Source organism: Acinonyx jubatus, chromosome D1 (assembly GCF_027475565.1).
Source record: "Acinonyx jubatus isolate Ajub_Pintada_27869175 chromosome D1, VMU_Ajub_asm_v1.0, whole genome shotgun sequence".
NCBI lineage: Eukaryota > Metazoa > Chordata > Mammalia > Carnivora > Felidae > Acinonyx > Acinonyx jubatus.
In genome coordinates this window covers 2,713,867-2,738,177 of record NC_069390.1, presented here as the reverse complement: position 1 = coordinate 2,738,177, position 24,311 = coordinate 2,713,867, and the positions used below count along the sequence as shown (strand labels likewise).

The window sequence follows — 24,311 nt, the reverse complement described above, 5'->3', positions numbered from 1 at the left end:
CTCTGAGCTAAAAACCAGGGGCTGCACCTCTGCCTCAGCCAAAATGGTACAGGTGTGCCTTTCCCCATCTCTCCCACACGGTGCAATTAAAAACCAGGATGCTGTACAGAAGACACACACAAGACTCCTGAAGGGGGAGAGAAGGAGGAAGGTTGGCAAGGGACTAGGGACCCCGAGGAACGGCACGGTGGGCAGTTCTCTAGGCTGGGTTTTTGCCTCATCCAGCCCAGGCGTGGAGCTAAAGAAGTCGGAGACCCAGACGTTCGGTAGAAGCAGACAAAAAGCCACCACGGATGATTGTTCTCTGTAGCCAAGGGACCAGGAAAGTGGCAGCCTAATGAGACAAGGTGTTTACACAATGACCACTGTCCTGCAGCCAGACACCAGAGAAAAAATGGCACCCACCTGGACCCGCCGCAGCAAAGGTCGAGTAGGGAGCTGAGACTTCCAGCCTGCGTCGCTGTAATAGGCACCCCAACCCCCCACTGGGTGGTGTCAAAGAAGCCTAAGTAAGAGCTGGGACTTTTTTCCCCACCATGTGGTAATGAATCCTCCTCTCGCTCCATGGCATTAGTGTGGGCAACGTGGGGAGACTGGGTTTCCACACCCACTCGGCAGTAACAAGGCACCCCCCCTCCCTCACCCCACTGAGCTGGTGTCAGGAAAGAGCTAATGGAAAGTCAGGACTTTCTCCATCACCACCAGAAATGAGGTCACCCTGCCACGGCAATGGTGGGGATCACATAAGGAGCAGGAGCGCCCAACCCCACCAGCAATAACAAAGAACTTCCCCAATGGAGTGTCAACAGAGGCCAAACTGTTGATGAGACTGCTATGTCCACCTGGCAGCAATGGGACAGCACCCTCTCCTCCCTTGAGAGAGCAGTGTCAAAGAATACCAGCTGAAACCGAGGTTGACAAGGATCCAGAGTCTCACCAGATAATATGAGAACATACTCATCTCCACCGAAAATCACCCATCATCCCAAGAACCAGGAAGATCTCAAATGGGAAAAGGACAACCCATGGCAGCTGACACTGGGGTGACAAAGATATTAGAATTATCTGACAAAGAGTTTAAAGCAGTCCCGATAAGAATAAATAATCAGGAATGTGCTGGAAACAGATGAAAAAAACTGGAAGTTTCATTAAAAAAAAAAAAAAACATAAAATCTGAACAAAGAAACAAAGAAGAGCCAAGTCAAAATGTTGGAACTGAAAAGTGTGGTCATTGAAATAAGCAGCTCACTGGATGGACTCAACAGCAGAATGGAGGGGACAGAAATAACTGGAAGACAGACCAACAGAAATTACCTAAGCTGCACGGCAGAGAAAAAACATACTAAAAATGAAACAGAACCTCAGGGACCAGTGTGCCTCTAACCTCATCAGAGACCCAGAAAGAGAGAAGAATGGGGAGGTCCAAAAAAGTACTCAACAATATAACAGAAGAAAACATCCCAGATTTGGCAAGAGACATAAACCTACAGATTCAAGAAGCTTAACAGGTCCCAAATAGAATAAACCCAAGGAAATTCACACCAAGATGAATCATAATTAAACTTCTGAAAACTAATAACAAAGAAAAATCTTGAAAGCAGGCAGAGAAAACTGATACTTTATTTACAGTAGGGAAACAACTACAGTAATAGTGTATTTCTCATCAGAAACTATGGATGATACACAAAATTTTTGGAGTAACGAATGAAAAGGACTATGAATCTAGAATTCTATATCCAGCAAAAATATCCTAGAAGAAAAAAGAGAAAATCAATACATTCTTGGTTGAAAGGAAAGCAAGAGAATTTTTAATCAATAGACCTATCCTAAAAGAATGGCTGAAGAAAGCTCTTTAAACAGAAAGGAAACAATAAAAGAAGGAATCTTGGAACACTGGGAAGGAAAAAAGAACACAGTGAGGGAAAATAGGGGTAAATAATATTGGCTTATCTTCTCCCCTCAAATTTTCTAAATTATGTTTAACAATTGAAGCAAAAATTATAATGCAATCTGATTTGGTTCTAAATGCACGTAGAGAAAATATTCAAGACATTTATATTATTATAAGTGGGGGAGGGTGAAGACACATAAAAGGAAGTAAGGTTCATATACTTCACTCAAACTGATATCACAGTAGATGGTGGTAAAATTATACATATAAAATATAATGCCTAATCACTTAGAAAGCTAAGCAAAGCCCAAAAACAATTATAGATAAATCCAATTGAAATGCTAAAAATATTCAAATAACCGACAAGAAGGCAGAAAAACGATAACAGATATGAAAAACAGAACAAACATAAAACAAAAAACAAAATGGCAGATGTAAGCCTTAACATAGCAATAATTGCATTAAAAGTAAATGTCAAAATATACCAGTTAAATGGCAGAGACTGGCCAAATGGACTAGATTTTATTTTATTTTTTTTTTATTTGAACTTAAAAGATTTTAAAAGACCCAATTATATGAGGTCTACAAAAATTCTCTTTAAATAGTGACATAATTGGAATGTAAAAAAAAAGACATATGAACATTAACTACAGGAAGGTAGACATAGCTATATTAATATTAAAGTAGACTTGGAACAAAAAACTACCAGAGAGGAACATTATAATTGACAAAAGGTCAATCCACCAAAAAGTATAGCAACCTTAAATGTATACGCACCAAACAACAGAGGAGAAAAATATATAAAGCAAAAACGTATAGAACTGAAAAGAAAAAGAGACAATTTCAGTTAGAGACTTTGATACTCCCATCTCAGCAACTGATAGAATTTAACTAGACAGAAAAGTCAGCAAGGAAGTGGAAGAGCTCAACAGATTCTGAGTGATATTCATGGAACATGCCATTCAATAACAACAGAATATACACTCTTTCAAGTGCTCCTGGAATATATACCAAGATAGATCATATCTAGGGCCACAAAACAACTGCAACAAATTTAAAAGTGAAATCATACATAGTGTGTTCTCTGACCACAACAGATGCAAATTAGAAATCCATAACTGAAAGGTGACAGAAGTCTCCAATACTTTTAAATTAAAACAGCACACTTCTAAACAACCCATGCGTCAAAGGAAGTTTCAAAGGAAACGTTTTTAATACATGGAATTGAATGAAACAAAAAACAAAACAAAACAAAACAAAATAAAATAAAACAAAACAAAACATTCCAAATTCTGTGAGACACAGCTAAAGCAATAAGACAAATTTAAAGCACTAAATGCATACATTAGGAAAGAAATAATAATCTCAAATTCTAAGTTCCCATCTCAAGAAGTGAATAAAAGGAGAGGAAAATAAATCCAAAGCAAGCAAAAGAAGGAAACAATAATCATAAAAGTGGGGGAAAAATAAAACTGAAAAGAGGAAAACAGTAGAGGAAATCAATAAAACAATGAGCTAGTTCTTTGTAAAAGTCAATAAAATTGACAAAACTAGCAAGACTGATAAATTAAAAAACAGAGACACTCATTACCAGTACCAGAAATAAAATGGAAGATATCATTATGGTCCCTGCAGCAGTCTTTATTATCAAAAAGATAATAAAGGAGTATATAAATAGCTCTACACACATAAATTTGACAATCCAAAATAAACCAATTCTTCAAGAAATACACCCTATCTCAACTCATCCAAAATGAAGTAAGTAATCTGACCAGCCCTTGTAACCATTAAGAAAATCGAATTCATAATTTTAAAGCTCCCAGTTTCGGAAAAAACGATGTATCTCCAAATGGTTTCACTGGAGAATTCTGTGAGTGTTTAAAGAAGAATTAATACCAATTCTACACATTCTCTTGCAGAAAATAGAATAGGAAGGAATAATTCCCAATATATTTTATGGAACACAAGTATTATTACCCTGATACCAAAACCATATAAAGAGAGTACAAAAAAGAAAACCATAGGTTAATATCCCTCATGAATATCAACGTTAAAATCTCAAACAAAATTTTATCAAAGAGAATTCAGCAGTATATGAAAAGAATTATATCCCATGACCAACTGGGATTTACTGCAAGAATTTAAGGCTGGTTCAATTTTTTTTTAATCAGTCTGTATAATACACTATGTATCAACAGGCTAAAGAAGAAAAATCATAGAATCATGTGAATGAATGCAGAAAAAAACATTTGACAAAATCCAATATTCATCTATGACAAAAACTCTCCCCCAAAATAGGAGGAGGGGAACTTCCTAACTTGATAAAGCACAATCTGCAAAAGTCCACCAACTGACATTATTCCAAACAGAAAAGACTAAATGCTTTCCCTCTGTGCTCAGCAACCAAGCAAGGAAGTCTGCTGTCATTACTCTTATCGAACCTAGTGATAGACATTCTATAAAGTACAATAAGACAAGAAAGAAAACAAAAAGCAAACGGATTGAGAAGAAAGAATTAAAACTGTCCCCATCTGCAGATGACAGGACTGGAGAAAATCCCAAGGAATCTACAAACAAAAACCTCCTAGAAATAATGAGTGAGTTGAATAAAGTCATAAGATAGAAGAAAGTCAACATATAAAAGTCAATTGTATTCCCATATGCTAGCTGTAGACACCAAAATTTAAAATACAACGCTGCCTATAACTGCTCAAAACTAATGAAATACTGAGGTGTAAATCTAACAAAACAGGTACAAGCCTTGTGTGCTAAAATCTACACAACACTGGGGAAAGAAATCAGAGATCTGCAGAAGTGGAGAACATACCACGTTCATGGATTGGAAAACTCAACATAGTCAAGATGTCACTCTTCCCAAATCAACATATGGGTTGAATGCAATTCCAACCAAATTCTCAGCATGTTTTTGTAGAAACAGACAGTATTATCCTAAAATACACGGAAAGGCAAAGGAACTAGAATAACCAAAACAAGCTTGAAAAGAATAAAGTGAGAGAAGTCTGTCTACCCAATTTCAAGACTTACTTTGCAGGGATGGTGGTCAGACGGTGTGGTTCTGGTGGAGGGATGGGCACACAGATCAACAGGACTCAACAGAGGGCCCAGAAACAGGCCCACAAACATGGCCAGCTGGTTCAGGACAAAGATAAATAGCAATGAATAAGCAAAATAATCACCATAACCTTAGTTATACAAAAATGAACTCAAAATGGATCATGGACATAAATGCAAAACATGAAACTATCAAGCTTTCAGAAAAACAACACTTTCTCATAGGAGAAAAATCTTCAGGATCTAGGACGAGGCAACAAGTTCTCAGACGGGATGTCAGAAGCACAAGCCACACACAGAAAAATGGATGAACCGGACAAGCTTCTATCTGTGAGAGACCCATTACGCAGATGAAAATACAAATCACAGACTGGGAGGAAACGCTCACAACCTGCGTAGCTAACAAAGGACTAGAGTCTTTACTAGAAGGAACTCCCAAAATGTAATGGTAAAAAGCTAAGCAGTTCATTTAAAACATGAACAGAAGACATAAAGAGACACTTCGTGAGGAAGGAGAGCTAGACGTTGGATGACCACAGGGAAAGTCGCTTCAACGTCGTCACCACCGACGGGATGCGCATCACAGCAGTGAGTACCTGTCAAAATGGCTAAAATAAAAACCAGTAACACCAAATGCAGGTGACGCTTAAGAAACAGGGTCGCTTGCACGCTGCTGGTAGGGATGTCACACAGTGTGGCCTTTAAGGAAAAATGTAGCGGTTTCTTAAAACTCTAACTGTGCAACAACCCTGTGACCCAGAGTTTGCACTCGGGGCATTCATCCTACGGAAATGAAACACAAAACCCACACCCTAACATTTACAGCAGTTTTAGTCACAACAGCCAAACGCTGCCAACAACCCAGGCGTCCCTCAAAGGGCGAGCGGTCAACCATGCTGGTGCGAACATTCCACGGACGCTACTCAGCAAGAGGAGACACGTGGACACACACAACCACCTCTACAGTTGTGCTGAGAGAGGAAAGCCCATCCCGAGAGGTGTGAGCTGTGTGAGGGCACTTTGCACACGTGTGAAAACAACAAAATGGCAGAGATGGAGAACAGAGCAGAGGTTGCGCAGGTGAGGAAGCTGGGGCGGCGAGGGCTCTGTGGCTACAAAGGGCTGCACAGGGGATGCTCTAGCTAACGGACATACTTCTATCTGGCCGCCCCGCTGCCCATGTCCTGGTTGTAAGAAGGCAGTGCAGTTTTGCAGGATTTTGCTATTGGGGTGAGCTGAGTGAAGACTATAGGGGGTTAGAGGGGACCGACGATCTCTGCGTTATGTCTTCCCATTCCAATTAGTTAAAACTAAGAAGGTTTATTAGGGGCGCCTGGGGGGCTCAGTCAGTTGAGCGTCCGACTTCGGCTCAGGTCACGATCTCACTGTTGGTGAGTTCGAGCCCCGCGTCGGGCTCTGTGCCAACAGCTCAGAGCGTGGAGCCTGTCTCACATTCTTTCTGTCTGTCTCTCTCTCTCTCTCTGCCCCTCCCCCACTTGCATTCTGTCTGTCTCTCTCTCAAAAATAAACATTAAAATAAAAACAAAAAGATTTCTTACTTTTTTTTTTTAATGTTTACTTATTTTTGAGAGAGACAGACAGTGCAAGTGGGGAAGGGGCAGAGAGAGGGGGAGACACAGAATCTGAAGCAGGCTCCGGGCTGTGAGTTGTCAGCACAGAGCCCGACGCGGGGCGCAAACCCACAAACCGTGAGATCGTGACCTGAGCCAAAGTCGGATGCTTAACCAACTGAGCCCCCCAGGTGCCCCCAAGGCTTCTTATTTTTTAAAGCCCACGTGGAAAACAAAACAAATAAAAAAGCAAGTTAAAGAGCATTATCCTGTGGCCCAGGGCGCATCATTCCACTCCCGGGCTATACCTAACACTGACAAAAACCATATGTCCACACGAAAACTTGCACGCCCGTGTTCACAGTGGTGCCATTTGTAATGGGCGAAAAGTGGAAACGGCACAATGCCCAGCAACGGATAAACGGGTGAACCAGGTGTGGTCCATGCACGCGTTCATGGCTGGACACGGTTCAGCCAGGATAAGGCAGGAAGCACCAGCACCCGCCGCAGCATGGACGGCCCCTGAACACATGATGCTCAGCGAAAGCAGCCGGTCACAAATGACCCCGTGTCACAAGGTTCCAGTTACAGGAAGCGCTCAGAACGGGCAAATCCATGGAGACAGAAAGCAGCTTAGCGGTTTCGAGGGCTGGGGAGAGGAGGGGGACGCCGGCTCGCTTTCAGGAGGATGAAAATGTCACAGAATAGATTTTGGTGATGGCCGTACAACCCTGTGACGATACCAAAAAAACCAAAACAAAACAAAAGCACGCCACTGCGTTGCACACTTTCGATGGGAATTGTACGGTCTATGAAATACCTCCCAATAACCCGTTGGAGAAAAGAAACCACTGACAGGGTTGCAGGAAATTTTAAAAGCCTTCATTTCAGAGCGATCCTCGCTGTGCCCCGCAGAGTAAGTAAATTATTGAACTATTTAAAAATGTTAGCCTTCTGCTGTCTGCGTCTACTTTTAGAAGTGCTCATCATTTCTAGGGAGATTGAAATCGTAATTGCAAGGCGTCCTGAAGGAGCCCTGCAGCCCCCTCCAAGGGAGATGGCTTGTGCGAAAAGCAGGATGGGGCAGGAAGGTCGCCGTGGGCCGGGTGTCACCCACACACACGGCTGCCACCCCCCTCCCCCGCCACGTCCACAAAGTGCTCCTGATTCTCCTGAGCCTCCAGCTCAGTCACCAGACAACAGGGCAGGTCACCCCGGCTTAGTAACGGTTACCCTGTAAAATTATTCAGGTGCAAAGTTAAAATATTAATTACACCTGCATGGGGACCAGTCAGAGCGCGAAACCCAAGCTGGCAGGCTGGTGGTGTGCGTGTGATCCTCGCGATCCACGGGCAACAATAACGGAGTGGCGGGGAGGGATAACAGACGGCTACCACCAACCCGCACGGGGTCCCCGAACCACAAACCCACGTGGGGTCACTCCCACAACACGCACGGGGGTCCCTGAACCACCAGCCCGGCACGGGGGTCCCCGAACCACAAACCCGCAGGGGGTCACCCCCACAACCCGCACAGGGGGGTCCCCGAACCACAAACCCACACGGGGGTCTCTGAACCACAAACCCACAGGGGGTCACCCCCACAACACGCACGGGGGTCCCCGAACCACAAACCCGCACGGGGGTCTCTGAACCACAAACCCACAGGGGGTCACCCCCACAACACGCACGGGGGTCCCCGAACCACAAACCCGCACGGGGGTCTCTGAACCACAAACCCACATGGGGTCACCCCCACAACACGCACGGGGGTCCCCGAACCACAAACCCGCACGGGGGTCTCTGAACCACAAACCCACAGGGGGTCACCCCCACAACACGCACGGGGGTCCCCGAACCACAAACCCGCACGGGGGTCTCTGAACCACAAACCCACATGGGGTCACCCCCACAACCCGCACGGGGGTCCCTGAACCACCGACCCGGCACGGGGGTCCCCGAACCACAAACCCACAGGGGGTCACCCCCACAACATGCACAGGGGGGTCCCCGAACCACCAACCTGGCATGGGGGTCCCCGAACCACAACATGCACAGGGCTCCCTGAACCACAAACCCACAGGGGGTCACCCCCACAACACGCACGGGGGTCCCTGAACCACAAACCCGCACGGGGGTCTCTGAACCACAAACCCACACAGGGGTCCCCGAACCACAACATGCACAGGGCTCCCTGAACCACAAACCCACAGGGGGTCACCCCCACAACACGCACAGGGGGGTCCCCGAACCACCAACCCGGCATGGGGGTCCCCGAACCACAACATGCACAGGGCTCCCTGAACCACAAACCCACAGGCGGTCACCCCCACAACCCGCACGGGGGTCCCCGAACCACAACCCGCACGGGTTCCCCGAACCACAAACCCACAGGGGGTCACCCCCACAACATGCACAGGGGGTCCCCAAACCACCAACCTGACATGGGGGTCGCTGAACCACAACATGCACAGGGCTCCCTGAATCACAAACCCACAGGGGGTCACCCCCACAACACGCACGGGGGTCCCCAAACCACCAACCCGGCACGGGGGTTCCTTCTCAGGTACTCAGCCCTCCTCGCTGTAACTTCCACCCGGCAAAGTCCTCTCCCAAGGACCCTGGACTTGGTCATTCCACTCACTTTGGACAAATCAGCAAGCACAAAGGACCACAGAAATTCGATGCAGGAGGCCATCACATCAGGGGACGCATGTGTCCAGACGCCGAAGAGAAGGCAACACTCCGCACCTGGGCATCACCCTGGATGGACCGAGCACCGGGCCGGGCACACGCGAGTCAGATCCGCTCTGCCGCACGAGCCCTGGGCTGACCGGTCCTCACAGCTGGTCCCTTCTCTCGACCACAAAATGAGTCATTTGCACCGTGGCTGTCTGAGTTCTAGAGGAGAGAAGGCGGCCGAGTATCGAAGCTGCTTTTAAAGCAACTGCAAACTCAGGGTGGACTTAGGGACCAACAGACCAACAGGAGAGGAGAGAGAGCCCGAAACCAGTCCCCAAACAAGCTTGGGGGCTGCGCCCTTGACAAGAGGGAGGGACAAACCAATCAGGGGCTGGGCGGGCCATTTTCTGGAGAAAGAGACAGATGGGGCCAATAGAAGAAAAGCAAATGAGGGCCACCTGGGTGGCTCAGTCGGTTGGGGCTCCGATTTCGGCTCAGGGCATGATCTCACGGTCCGTGGGTTCGAGCCCCGCGTGGGGCTCTGTGCTGACAGCTCGGAGCCTGGAGCCTGCTTCGGATTCTGTCTCCCTCTCCCTCTGCCCCTCACCCACTCGTGCTCTGTCTCTGTCTCTCTCCAAAATGAATAAACATTAAAAAAAAGAAAATGGAATCCAGGAAATTCAGGCTCGGAAAGCCGAATGGCCCGTGAACCAGGAGATATTCAGTGGAGCGAAGGAAATGCAAGTGAACAGGGTGCCTGTTCCCGCCCATCGGGTGGGCATCAGCGAGACGGCACCAGGGTCAAGTCTCTGAGAGGACCGGATGGCTCTCACACTGTGACGATGGCACTGCAGCTGGGCACAGCCCCCGTGGAGAGCAATCAGTTGGGAGGAGAGGATCCGAGAAGGCGGGACCCGTGTACCCCAGGCCACAGAGGCCAACACCTGTCCCCTAAGGACAGACCCTAAGAAAGAGCCGTCCTGGTCAAGGACGTTCTCTGCAGCACAGCCTGAAAGACAAATGGCAAACAGCCTGGAGTCCCCAGGAGAAGACCAGAGACCTGGGGTCCGCCGTCCCACGAAATACAACACAGCCGCTAAAATGTGCAAACTAGAGCAACGTGATGAGGTGGGATTTTTTTTTTTTCAAGTAGCTATGAATCGCGATGCCACCAAGACAAAGCTTCCAGGGAGCAGACAGTGCCTTTGCCCGCCTCCCCCCGTCCCCCACCCCACACGGGTGGCCGGGTCCCCCTGGACGAGCTAACATGTCCCAATGTTGGCGAGATAAGTAAACAACACATTGCTCAACCAGCCGGTGTTTCGGGTCATGAGGCAACCAGAGAGCAGCCGATTAGTTAATGAGCTACATTCTGCAGGAGACGTTCTTTCCCCTTCTCTGTGTGACACAGCCCTCGGTCCGGCCCTAAACTGGACTGAACCCATAAAACGGAGGCACCAGGCTCCCAGGGAGAAGCACCTTTCCATCTCGGGAACACCGTGAGCGTACTGCACAATTTCCCCAACATACGGGGTCACCCCTGCTCTGTCCCCAGACCTGAGAAGAAAAGTGGGCCCCTTTCCACTGGGTGGGCAAGCCGGCGGGAGAGTCTCAGCTTTGGAATCCCGAGACCAGGTGGGCTTTGGGTTGGTCACTGCTTTAAAACGTGCTTTTTGAAAACAGGGACTTGAACAGGAACCTGCACACCCATGGTCACAGCAGCGTCATTCACGACGGCCAAAAGGTGGGAGCACCCAAGTGTCCATCCACAGAGAAATGGGAAAACAGGGCATGGTCCATCCACACAATGGAGTAATATTCAGCCCTGACAAGGGTGACACCTGCCACAACATGGTTGGACCCGGGGGACGTGATGCTCAGTGAAACCGGCCAGACACAGACCAAGGACAGACAGGACAGACAAGGACAGACACTGTGTGACCCACCCACACAAGGTCCCTGGAGTCTCCAGATTCCCGGAGCCAGAAGGGTGGACGGTGGGCGCCGGGGCTGGGGGAGGAGGTGGGCGTCCATGTTTTACGGGAACAGGTTCCATTTGGAAAGATGGAAAGTTCTGGAGACACATGGTGGGGAGGGCTGCACAACAGTGTAAATGTGCTTAGAGCCGCCGAGCTGCAACTTAAAACAATGGTTACGATGGTAACGTGTATGTTATGTATACGTTACCACCACTCACAAAGCATTAAATGCACAATAGTGTTTTCACGTCAATCTCTGTTAAATTCTCACAGGACTTACCATGTCCTGATTCCCCCCATCTCCCTCCAGTCTTTGCCCAAGTGCCACCTTCTCAGTGAGGCCCGCCCTGACTGCCCTACTGAAGACTGCAACCATCCCTCTCGCAGCCCCCTAAGCAAGCTCTCCTTTTCTCCGAGACGGCCTAGAGGCTCCTATATTATCTCCCTCACTCAGTGTTTGTTTCCCCTGGCTCAAATGCTGCCCGTCCAGGGCAGGAATAGGTGTCTCTGGTTTACTGTTTTACCCCAAGAGTCTAGCTAGAACCATCAGACACGTTTAGGAGACGCTCCATCCCAGGACAGCAGAACCCACGTTCTTCTCAAGTGCGCACGGAACACTGTCCGGGATGGATCATGTGCTAAGCCATAAAAGAGCCTCCATAAACGCAACAAGGATTCAATCATGCAAAGGATGTTCTCGGACCACAACCGAATGAAATTGTAAGTTGATAAGAGAAAAAAAAACAGAAATTTATGAATATGTGGAAATTGAACACCACATGTCTAAATGACCAACGGGTCAGAAAATAAATCAGAGGGAAACTGGAAAATACTAAGAAGAAAGAAAAAGAAGCTAGAAAAATTTTGAAATGAGTAAAAAAGACCAAATATATCAAAACTTGTGAGATGCAGCAAAAACAGTCCTCAGAAGGAGATTTTCAGTTGTAAATGTCTATAATAAAAAGAACAAAGATCTCAACTCAATAACCTATCCTCCCCCCTGTGGAAAAAGCACATAAACTAAAGCCAAGTGATCTGAGGGAGGAAAGAATAAAAAAGCGCAAAATGAATGTAAAAGGGAAGAGAAAAATCAATGAAACCAACAACGTGGCTCTTTGAAAAGATGGTAAAATTGGCAAACTGTTAGCTAGACTGATCAAGAAAAAAAGCGGGGGTGGGGGGCAAACACTCAAATTAGCAAACTCAGAAATGAAAGAGAGCACATTTCTGCCAACCTCACAGAAATAAAAAGGACAATAAGGCAACACTATATACAACTGCACACAAAAATGGACAGATTTCAGTGAGACACAAAATAACCAACATGACGCAGGAAGAAACAGAAGACTTGAAACATACCTATAACAAGTAGAGACTGTATGAAAACCTCACACGCACGCGCACACACACACACACACACACACACACACACACGCATGCACATAAAAAGCACCAGGCCCAGATGGCTTCACTGGTGAATTCTACCAAACATTGAAGGAAGAATTAAATATAGTTCATCACAAACATTTCCAACAAGTAGAAGAGAACACTTTACAACTCATTTTATGAGGCCAATATTACCATGGCACCATCACAAGAAAACGATGAACCAATATCTCTTATGCATATGCATGCAAGGTGCTGAAAATACTGGCAAACTCAATCCAGCTGCATATGAAAACGATTATAAACTATGAGTAAATGCGATTGGTCCCAAGAATTGCCAAGTTGGCATACCATCCAAAAGTCAATTCATGCAATGCACCATATTAACAGAACAAAAAGGAGCTAATCATCTCAACAGATGCAGAAGAGGCACTTGGCAAAATCCAGCACTGCTTTGTGACAAAAACACTCAACAAACTAAGAATACAAGTGACCTTCCTCAACTTGATAAAGGGCACCTACAAGACACCCACGGCCAACACCGCACGTAATGGCGAAAGACTAGGTGCTTCCTCCTCAGATCAAAAGCAAGACACCAACGTCCTTTCTGGCTACTTCTACTCAACCTTCTGCTGGAGCTTCCAGGCAGGGCAATTAGACAAGACAATGAAATAAAGGCACCCAGGTTGGAGAAGAAGAAATAAAATTGTTGTTACCCACAGATGACATAAACTCGTATGTAGAAAATTCTACAGAATCCACTAAAAAAGGAACAGGACAGGGACGTCCACTCTTGCCACTGTTATTCAACATAGTGTTGGAAATCATAGCCTCAGCAATCAGACAACACAAAGGAATAAACAGCATCCAAACTGGCCAGGAGGAAGTCAAACTTTCAGATAACACAATACTCTGTATGGAACACCCAAAAGATTCCACCAAAAACCTGCTAGAACTGATCCATGAAATCAGCAAAGTTGCAGGATATAAAATCAATGCACAGAAATCGGGTGCATTCCAATACACCAATAATGAGTCAACAGAAAGAGAAGTCAAGAAATCGATCCCATTTACAATTGCATCCAAAACCATAAAATACCAACGAATAAACCTAAGGAGGTGAAAAATACACACCTGAAAACTACAGAAAGCTTATGAAAGAAATTGAAGAAGATACAAAAAAATGGAAAAATATTCCATGCTCCTGGATTAGAAGAATATTGTGAAAATGTCAATACTACCCAAAACAATCCTTATCAAAATAACACCAGCATTCTTCAGAGCTAGAACAAATAATCCTAAAATTTGTATGGAACCACAAAGACCTCTTACAGACAAAGTAATGTTGAAAAAGAAAACCAAAGCTGGAGGCATCACAATCCCAGACTTTAAGATGTATTACAAAGCTGTAATCGTCAAGGCAGTATGGTACTGGCACAAAAAACAGACACTCAGATCAATGGAACACGATAGAGAACCCAGAAATGGGCCCACAAATGTATGGCCAACTAATCTTTGACAAAGCAGGAAAGAATATCCAATGGAATAAAGACACTCTCTTCAGCAAGGGGTGCTGGGAAAACTGGACAGCGACGTGCAGAAGACTGAACCTGGACCACTTTCTTACACCAGACACAAAAATAAACTCAAAATAGATGAAAGTCTTAAGTGTAAGACAGGAAGCCATCAAAATCCTCAAGAAGAAAGCAGGCAAAAACCTCTTTGACCTTGGACACAGCAACTTCTTACTCAACACATCTCCGGAGGCAAGGGAAACAAAAGCAAAAATGAACTATTGGGACCTCAGCAAAGGAAACAATCAGCAAAACTAAAAGGCAACCAACTGAATGGGAGAAGATATTTGCAAACAACATATCAGATAAAGGGTTAGTATCCAAAATCTACAAAAAACTTCGCAAACTCAACACCCAAAAAACCAAATAATCCAGTGAAGAAATGGGCAAAAGACATGAATAGACACTTCTCCAAAGAAGACCTCCGGATGGCCAACCGACACATGAAAAGATGCTCCACATCACTCATCATCAGGGAAACACAAATCAAAACCACAGTGAGACACCACCTCACACCGGTCAGAACGGCTCACATGAGCAACTCAGGCAATGACAGATGTTGGCAAGGATGCGGAGAAGGAGGATCTCTTTTGCACTGCTGGTGGGCATGCAAGCTGGTGCAGCCACTCTGGAAAACAGTATGGAGGTTCCTCAAAAAATTAAAAATAGAACTACCCTACAACCCAGCAATTGCACTACTAGGTACTTATCCAAGAGTTACAGGTGTGCTGCTTCGAAGGGACACATGCACCCCCATGTTTATAGCAGCACTATCGACAATAGCCAAAGTATGGAAAGAGCCCAAATGTCCATCGATGGATGAATGGATCAAGAAGATGTGGGATATAGATACAATGGAGTACTACTCGGCAATCAAAAAGAATGAAATGTTGCCATTTACAACTACGTGCATGGAACTGGAGGGTATTATGCTAAGCGAAATTAGTCAGTCGGAGAAAGACAAATATCATATGACTTCACTCATATGAGGACTTTAAGACACAGAACACATGAACACAAGGGAAGGGAAGCAAAAATAATATAAAAACAGGGAGGGGGACAAAACATAAGAGACTCTTAAACATGGAGAACAAACGGAGGATTGCTGGAGGGGTTTGGGTGGGGGGAGGGGCTAAATGGGCAAGGGTTTTGGTGGGGGGAGGGGCCATTAAGGAAGACACTTGTTGGGAGGAACACTTGGGTGTTATACGTAGGGGATGAGTCACTAGAGCCTTCTCTTGAAATCATAGTTGCACTGTATGCTAATTAACTTGGATGTAAATTTAAAAATAAATGTACATAATAAATACACATGTTTAATACAATCAAAAAAAAGAATCCACTAAAAAATGATTAGAACAAACATGATCGTCAAGACTACAGAATATATGATCGATATACAAAAAATGAATAGTATCTCTACAAACTAACAACGAACCATTTGAAAATAAGGTTAAGAAAACAATTTCGCTTATGATGATATTAAAAAGGATTAAAGTCTTAGGCACAAATTTAACACAAGAAATGGAAAATTTGTACTCTGGAAACTAGAAAACATTTTTGAAAGAAACAAAAGAACTGATCACAAAAATCTAATGCTCATGGGTCAGAAGACTTCATATCGTTAAAATGGCAATACTTTCCGAAATGAGCGACAGACTCAACACGATCCCTGTCGAATCCCAGCTGGCTTCTTGGCAGAAGTTGATAAGCTGATCCTAAACTCATATAAAAATTCAAGGGACCCAGAATAGCCAAACCAATGTTGAAAGGAAAAAAAAAACACCAGGTTGGAGGACTCACCCTTCCTGATTTTAAAACTTACTACAGGGGGGTGGGAGGGTGGGGAAGGTGGGGGGTGGGTATTGAGGAGGGCACCTTTTGGGATGAGCACTGGGTGTTGTATGGAAACCAATCTGACAGTAAATTTCATATCTTGAAAAAAAAAAACTTACTACAAAGCAACAGTAAGCAACACGGTGTCGTACTGGAGTAAGAATGGATATATAGACCAAAGGAAGAGACTTGAAAGTCCAGAAATGCTGCCATGATTTTATGGCCAACTGATTTTCAACCAGAGTGCCCAGGCCATTCGATCGGAAAGTATCATCTTTTCAACAAATGGTCCTGGGACAGCTGGACATCCACATGCAAAAGAATGAAGTTGGACCCCTTCCTCACACCATATACCGAAATTAACTCAAAATGGATCATATGCCTAAATGCAAGAGTTAACAGTATGAAATTCTTAGGAGAAAACACCAACATACATCTTCAGGACCTCAGGTTAGGCAAATCTTTCCTAGACGCGGCACTAAAAGCTCACAAGTAACAAAAATAAAAAACAGATGGTCTCCATCAAGATGCAAGATGTTCATACTTTATCTTTTTTTTTTTTAAGTTTATTTATTTGGAGAGAGACAGCAAGAGCGAGAACGGGGTAGCGGCCGAGAGAGAGGGGGAGAGAGAGAATCCCAAGCAGGTTCCCCACTGTCAGCGCAGAGCCCCACACGGGGCTCAACCTCGTGAACCGCAAGATCATGACCTGAGCCGATATCAAGAGGGAGACACCGACCGACGGAGCCCCCCAGGCGCCCCAAAATTTTATACTTTAAAGAACGCTATCAACCAGAGAATGGGACAAATTATCATCAAGATGGCACTCGTACAACTTGATAATAAAAGGACTAAAAAAAAATTAAAAAGTGAGCAAAGGTTTGGCATAGGCATGTTGCCAAGCAAGGTATACAAATGGCCAAGGAGCACACAAGGCGCTCCATCATTCGTCAGGAGAGAGACGCAACTTAAAAAAACAGCCGGATGCCACCCCACGCCCTCCGGGGCGACCACGACCAAGAAGACAGGTAATAACAGGGACTGGTGAGGAGGTGTGGGCAAGGGGCACCCTCACCCACTGGTTGGAACGTAGAGTGGCCCACCCACTCTGGGACACAGTCTGGCAGGTCCCCGGAGGGGCAAGCATCAGGTTACGACGTGACCCGGTGTTCCCACTTCTGGGTAAACACCCGAGAGCAATGCACCCACACGCTCCTGTGCCGATTCGAAATGGCCAAAGTGCAGAAACCACCCGTCTGCCCATCAGCTGCCCTCCGGGTAACACCACCATCCCAGCTGTGAGGGAAGAAGCAGGGAACACCCGCTCAAGACACGTTCGGCCCCCGGCACAGATTCAGCTGAAAAAGGTCCGCCTGTTATTTAGAGTCGAGAGGAGCTGCTGAAATTTGCAAAGAGGGTATGAGGCCCGACACCCTGGCCCGGCCCAGGCCTGTTCAGCCACAAAGCACCATAGGGTTTAAGCAGGAACAAACCAAGACCCAGAGCCAGAACTCAAGCCACGCTGAACCCCAACACACACAGGACCCAGGACCCAGTCCCCAGTTCTGCCTCCTCGAATGTCATAAATACGGGCAGGGGGCGCAGACAGACTCTCAGAGCCCTACTGCCCAGAGGGGCCAGGGGCAAAGGAGGGACAAAAGTTAGGCGCTCAGTTACTCAGTGACAAAGGCCCACTTCAGGGACTCATCGGTTCAACAAGCATCTATCCCGGCTTGGGAGGAGTGGGGGCGGGATGGGGGCGCGGTGGGGGGAGGGGCCCTGTCTGCAGTGTGTTTCATCTCACTTTAAAAAGCTGCCTTTGCCGTCCCCACCTCACCTGTCCCAACACCAGGCAGAGCTGAGTAGGGAAGCCAAGTGTGAGACCCTCCCCCAGGCCCGGGAGAAAGTGCCCTTATCCACCATCACCCAGGGGCAACCCCCGGCCCCCCGTGCCTGGGCCTCCACTGAAAACCTGGACGTGAGTTTGGGCCCCGCATCGGGCTCTGTGCTGACAGCCTGGAGCCTGGAGCCTGCTTCGGATTCTGTGTCTCCCTCTCTCTCTAGCCTTCCCCCACTCATTCTCTCTGTCTCTCTCAAAACTAATAAACATTAAAATTTTTTTAAGATAAAGGGCCTCACCCCATCAGACCCCAGCGGTGGATGGAGCCAGCTGCCTGCCTCCCCTGAGCCTGTGTCCCACTTCCCTAAACTCTGCGTCCTCGGGGGCCTGTTCCTCAGGGGAGGGGACCCCCCGATGACCCTCTGCAGCCCCCAACGAAATGTCACAGATGCATCCTAAATGACAAGAAAAGGGACAGATGTTGCTGGAAACATCCACCTGACTACAGGGCAAAGCCAGCGTTCACACCCACACCCCGTCCAGGTTGCAGGTTCCAGGCTTCTTCCAGAGGTCTCCGGTGTGCAGTCCAGGGGACCCCGGGGATCCCCTGAGTCCGTTTCAGGCCTCTGTGAAGTCAAACCGCACTCACAGAAACACTAGGGCATAAGCTGTTTTCCCCTCACACTCCTCCCTGGTGTCCAGAGGGGTTTTCCAGAAACCGCACACATGCAGCGTGTCAACAGGTTCGGTGCAGAGCAGACACAAGGACCCAGCTGTCCTGTGCTAAACCAGACACTGAAGGGACTCTGCAAACGCGGGAGCCATGGCCCGCTTCTCCCTGAAGTTTGTCCTGTTTTGGAAATAGCTGGTTTTCATAAAAGCGTGATTGACATTCACATACATGGGTTTCTTATCGTCTTTTTGAGGAAGTCTTATGTAGGTATTTCTACTTCTCTTTTTAAGCTTCTAATGGGATGGGGCGCCTGGGTGGCTCAGTCGGTGAAGCATCTGACTTCGGCTCAGGTCACGATCTCGCGGTCCGTGAGTTCGAGCCCCGCGTCGGGCTCTGTGCTGACAGCTCGGAGCCTGGAACCTGCTTCGGATTCTGTGTCTCGCTCTCTCTCTGCTCCTCCCCTGCTCATGCTCTGTCTCTCTCTGTCTCAAAAATAAATAAACGTTAAAAAAAAAAAGTTTCTAATGGGATAAATACCAGGAGCTACAAGGCACAGAAGCAAAAAGCTTCCTGGGGTCCTTAAAAACTCTTTAAGAGGGTGATGAGGGAGCGTGGGGCGGGCTGAGGGACCAAATATGGGCTGGCAACCCCCCCCCCCCCGGCCGTGGAATATGTGTTGTATTAAATGGCAATAAATGGCGTTTCCCTAGCAACAGCCAGTCCCTCAAGGTCCTGGAAACCTTGCTTCCAAAATTCCTTAGGGACTTACCCTATCCCTGACCTCCTGCCAACCTGAGGGGCTGTAATGAGTCACCTGTCCGGACCCCAGTGCAGCAATCCCTGCCCACGGGTCCTGTCCCCGCACTTTAATAAAATCGCCCTTTTGCACCAAAGATGTCTTCAAGATTTCTTTCTTGGCCGTAGGCTCCGGACCCCAGGAGCCCCCCACCACCCCAAAACTTCATCACTTGGACCAAAAACGTGAGAACCCCTGTGCCCTCGCCCACGTGTGGGCCCCCCATGGGGGAGGGCAGGGACGGGTGGCTGCCTGACGCAGGGTCCTGGCCCGGCCACGTGACCTTCCACGGTTAGGTAGACTCCATCTGCCTTGGGTGAGGTGGGGGTGTTACAAGTGTCCGTGGTCAGGGCCATGGTGACGATGACGTCAGCACCTGGAAAAGCACTTAAGGACCCAAGTGCCCCCTCCACTCGCTACTGCGAGTGTTTTCCTGACAGACTCACCAAGATGGTCCACTGACAAAGAGACAGAGGGTGTCCCCACAATATACCCCCTTAACCCGGTCCCAGTGGGCGTCCATTCCCTGAAGCCCCGAGCAGCTGGCAGATCGGGGACAGGAGAGGATCCGTCCTGCGGGATGCTGACCCTGAGGCCGAGCCTGGGTGCAGCCAGTAGGCCGGCCCAAGTCTAAAGCCCTCGGAGTGAGGCCGAGAAAGGACAGGCCGGGGCCTGACCGGTCCAGGAAAGTCTGAAGCCATCACGGGCGGATGATGCAATGGTGGTGCCTTCCAGCCAATCCAGTCTTTTCAACAAACATCCGGGGGGCTCACTCCACACCGGAGCCCCTACAGGACGCTGAGACCCAAGTGCCTTCCTGGGCACCGGTCTGCCTGGGGCCCTGCACAAAGTCAGGGCAAATGCCTGCAGCTGGGCAGGTCCCTGGCACAAGACGGTGGGAGCACAGAACACCATCAAAATCAAGAAGGAGAAAGCCTGGGGGGGGCAGGAGGGCAGGAAAAACCCTGGGCGGTGGCAGCCGTGCCCAACTGCCACAGCAGACACGCCTCTGTGCCCCCCCCCCAGGGCGTTCCTGCTCCCCAGGGTCCCAAGAAGGCCTTCAGCTCTACCGAGAATGTGTGACCCTCTCCCTGGGCCCAGGCCCTCTGGGACCCAGCGTGCACATCCCTTCTTCAGGCTCAGGCACCACCACGGGTCCCCGAGCGCCCCCGGAGAGCCCCTGGCCAGCCCCTCGGTCCCGGCTCCCTGCCTCTCCCCACCCACCCGGGGATCTGGGCACTGTTGCAGGATTTCTCAGCCCAGGGAAGGGGGAAGTCTTATGGGCCGGAAGACCCATGGGTCCCCCAAGTAGGGACACTCTGGGGCAGGACACCCAGTCTGCAGGACGTGGCTCGTGTGGAGCATTCAGGTGGCATCATCTGCCACTACTGTCACCTAGGGTCTACACCGTCCCCAGGGTGGGACTCGCTAGCAGGAACCCTGAGAGTGGGGCGGGATCTGGCCCACTTCTCTCCCTCCCGCTGGGGGCTCTAAACAGTGTGGACCCTCGGCAAGGGGCCAGTCTAAAGGGAACCAGTCTCCTGAGCTGCTCCGTGTAGAAAGGCCTTGGGGGTCCCCTTCCCCAGCAGCCTCTCCCACCTTCTACAGAGGAAAAGGCCTTCAGGCCCTCTGAACCTCGCTGGGGAGGGAGTGGGGGTGGGGAAGGGCTCCCAGTACCAAACAGAGGAAGGCAATTCAAGCAAGCCTTGAATTAAAACACCAAAATCACCTGCTGCCCTCTGGCTAACAGGTACATGCCCAGTAGAACCTTCCTTTCCACCATTTCCGAAATCCACACCGTTTTATGGTGTTCGAACCTACGGCCTCCTCCAGCCAGACCTCATTTCCGTGTGAGCGCCTTGATGTCACAAGAAAAACTTCTCTAAGTCCATGTGTGTATTTCCTCGCACAGAAATATGCACGAGCGATTAACAAAAGACCGACAAGCTCCAACGTCTATTCCATTGGGGTAACACTCTGGGGGCGAGGGGCAGTAGCGCTTTGAGAAGGCAAAGGAACGATGAACAGTCCCCGAAGCCGCTGTGCCCATCTGCCAGGGTCAGGAGCTGCCACGTTGCGGGTGGTTTGGACAGAAGACACCGCTCGAGTTGGCCAACACTTTTTCAAGGCCAGTATTGACCTCCCAGGCGAGGTTCTCCATTCTCAGCAAATTCTAGAACCTACCGAGAACAACTTTAGATGTTGACTTAAAAATGCACGAGGCGCGTGGTTGAACGGCTCCGGTCAGAACCGGGAGTGGGTATAAAGGGGCCCCGGGGCGTGATTCTTTCAGCTTTGCTGCATATTCGAATTTTTCACACGAAAATGGTGCAGGAAACATCGGGGGGACACATAGTTTTTAAAAACAATGCTTTTAGGGAGCTGACAAGCAAAAAAAAAAATTTCTTTAAAGAAACTTGCCCCCCCCAAAAAAAGACGTTAGAGTGGGAGAGAGCCAAAGCATGAGAGACTCTTAAAAACTGAGAACAAACTGAGGGTTGATGGGGGGTGGGAGGGAGGGGAGGGGAGGGGAGGGGATGGGTATTGAAGAGGGCACCTTTTGGGATGAGCACTGGGTGTTGCATGGAAACCAATTTGACAATAAATTTCATATATTGAAAAGAAATAAAAGACACTTGCCCAGCCAGGCTCAGCCACTGCAGGTGTGTGCCATGATTATCCACCTAATGGATGCCTCCCGGTGAGTCTCCTCAGTCACCAGCCCAGGACTGGCCCACCATCCTGCCGGCCGGAACCCTGAGCATTGCCCGAAATGTGCTCTGAGGACCCCTGAGGGTGCAGACCCTCCGGGAGCGCCGGGCTCCTGTACCTCTGGGCCTCAGCCAGAATGTCCGGGGGGGCCCCCAGGAGCACCCCGTACCCCCAAGGTCCAGCATTTGAGATCTGCAGCTTTGACATTAGGAGCTCATGGCCTCATTCAACACGCACCCCTCACCGAGCCACCCTGAGAGTCCTTGGCAAACCCCACAAGGACAATGTTCCAGCACCGTCCAGGTCGGTCACTGGGCACAGGCCCCACCCCCGCCCCACACTGCCATCTGGCAACCCTGCTCTCCACTGCAGCTGGCCACAAACTCATTGCAGCCCCACAGGCTTTTAGGGGCTTAATCTCCCAGAAAGGGACACGTGCCTCAGCTGGCCCATCCCTGGGCACACCCAGGGCCCGGATTGAGCGCCCTGGCAGGCTCTCGGATCCGCCCCAGCACTGGGCTCACCCTCCCCGGCCCCCTTAAGACTGGAAACCCCTTGAGGGGTGGGAAGGCCCGTGCCACGTGCATCCGTATCCCCCAAAGACCGGCCTCGATATTTCCACTTGGGGCCAAAGACGTGAGCCTTCACTGGCCACTTGAAAACATTTCTGGAGTCTGCTTCCGAGGAAAATAAAAGGGCCCCTCACACCAAGAAGTCTGATCAGAAGATTGTAGCTCTTTTTCAGGCCGCTGCTACAGGAAGAGTAATTGTCCAACCGGATGAATCTTCCCGCTGGGTAATCCGTCCCCTGGCCAAGGGTGGCGTGGCGGCGGTGGGGGGGGGGGGGGGGGCCTGAGGGCTGGGCTCTCTCTCCCGGGCAGTTTGCTAATCCCGGCTGCCCCACGCCCTGGCTGTGTGGCCCGGGGCTAGCGACTTTGCTCCTCTGAGCTCCAGGCTCCGATCCACACAGTGAGAATAATCAACCCCATCTCTCTCTCTCTCTCTCTCTCTCTCTCTCTCTCTCTCTCTCTCTCAAGTTTCCCGAGACCTGAATGAGGTAATCTGTAGCAAGAGTGCAAAGCAGTGTCTGCCAGAAGGAAAGCACCGAGCACGTGGGAATACTGGCTGTCGCTGTATACTGGCTGGCACCGCCCGCATGTCCCCACTCTGGGAGCAAGACCGTGGCCATCTCTCCAAGTTCCCGCTGCAGCATAGGCAGAGAGATGATCAGACCTCCTCCAGGGGTTTTTATCTTCCCAGTGCCCCTCCTCCTCCAGGCTGGGCTGGGGACCCTCTCTGTGCCCTACAGCACCCAAAGGTCACTTCTACCACAGCCCCTGTCCCGCTGTGCATTAACCCTTCCCCCCGCTAGCCTGGAAGCCCCCGGGGGCGGGGGAGGGGGACAGCCGCAGTGGCCAGCTCCCCGCCGGGTGCTCAGCAGCCGTTTGAGCTCACTCAGTGCAACGTGCAGAGAAAATCTGATATGCGCTAGGTCACCTCGGACCATCAGAGAGCGGCAGGCCCCTCACTGGGTGGGAGGGCCAGGTGCAGGGGCCAGGCCACAAAGGTCACGCGGCCGGGGGCCTCCAGGCTGCAAGCCCTACTACGCCCAATCAGTCCACGGTCTCTCAACCAGCACCCAGGCGAAGGGCTGGGGACTCCAAAGATTTTTTTTAAACTGGCTCTTGTTGGGGGCGCTTTCCTGCCCACCTCTTTGCGAACTCCCCTCCGTCAAAGCTGAGAATTAGTAAGTTTGCAGAGATCACTTTGAAGACGGAAGGTCACACACGCTCCCCCCCTGGGGCTGAGGACAATTGGAGGCTCCCGGGAAGGCCGCCGCTGTTCATTTCCTGGAGCTTTTCCAGCCACGCCCCTCCCTCCCGCTGCCTTCCCAGGGCGGGGTTCTCAGCTCGCCAGCCTCCGGCTTTACACAGCAGGAGGGGGGGATTTCCTGAGAATGAGAGTTCAGGGGTCAGAGGGTAGACCGCAAACCCCAGCCTCACCCCCAGGATTCCTTTGGAGCCGGAGGCCGATCTCGGCCTCCTTAGCAGCTCAAGTCCCAAACTGGGCCCCCATTTGGGGAACCCCCATCACTCACCAGAGACAACAAGGACGCCAGAACACTCTCAATTAGGGCTCTGACATATTTGAGAATAAAGCCAGTAAGATAACGAATTACTTCTCCATAAAAATCAGGTTTTACTAGTGTTTTCCAGTCTATCGGGTGGCTCCCGGTGTGTTTTTCTTAGTTTCTCGGCTCCTTCTTCCACCTGTGTCCCCATCACTGATGTGAGTAAAAT

General features: G+C 49.1%; 1 protein-coding gene across 11 annotated transcripts in view; it reads right to left on the bottom strand.

Moving 5' to 3' along the window:
- Window positions 1–24,311, bottom strand: part of SHANK2 (SH3 and multiple ankyrin repeat domains 2) — a 500,122-nt gene that overhangs the window by 472,897 nt on the left and 2,914 nt on the right. The window lies entirely within an intron of this gene.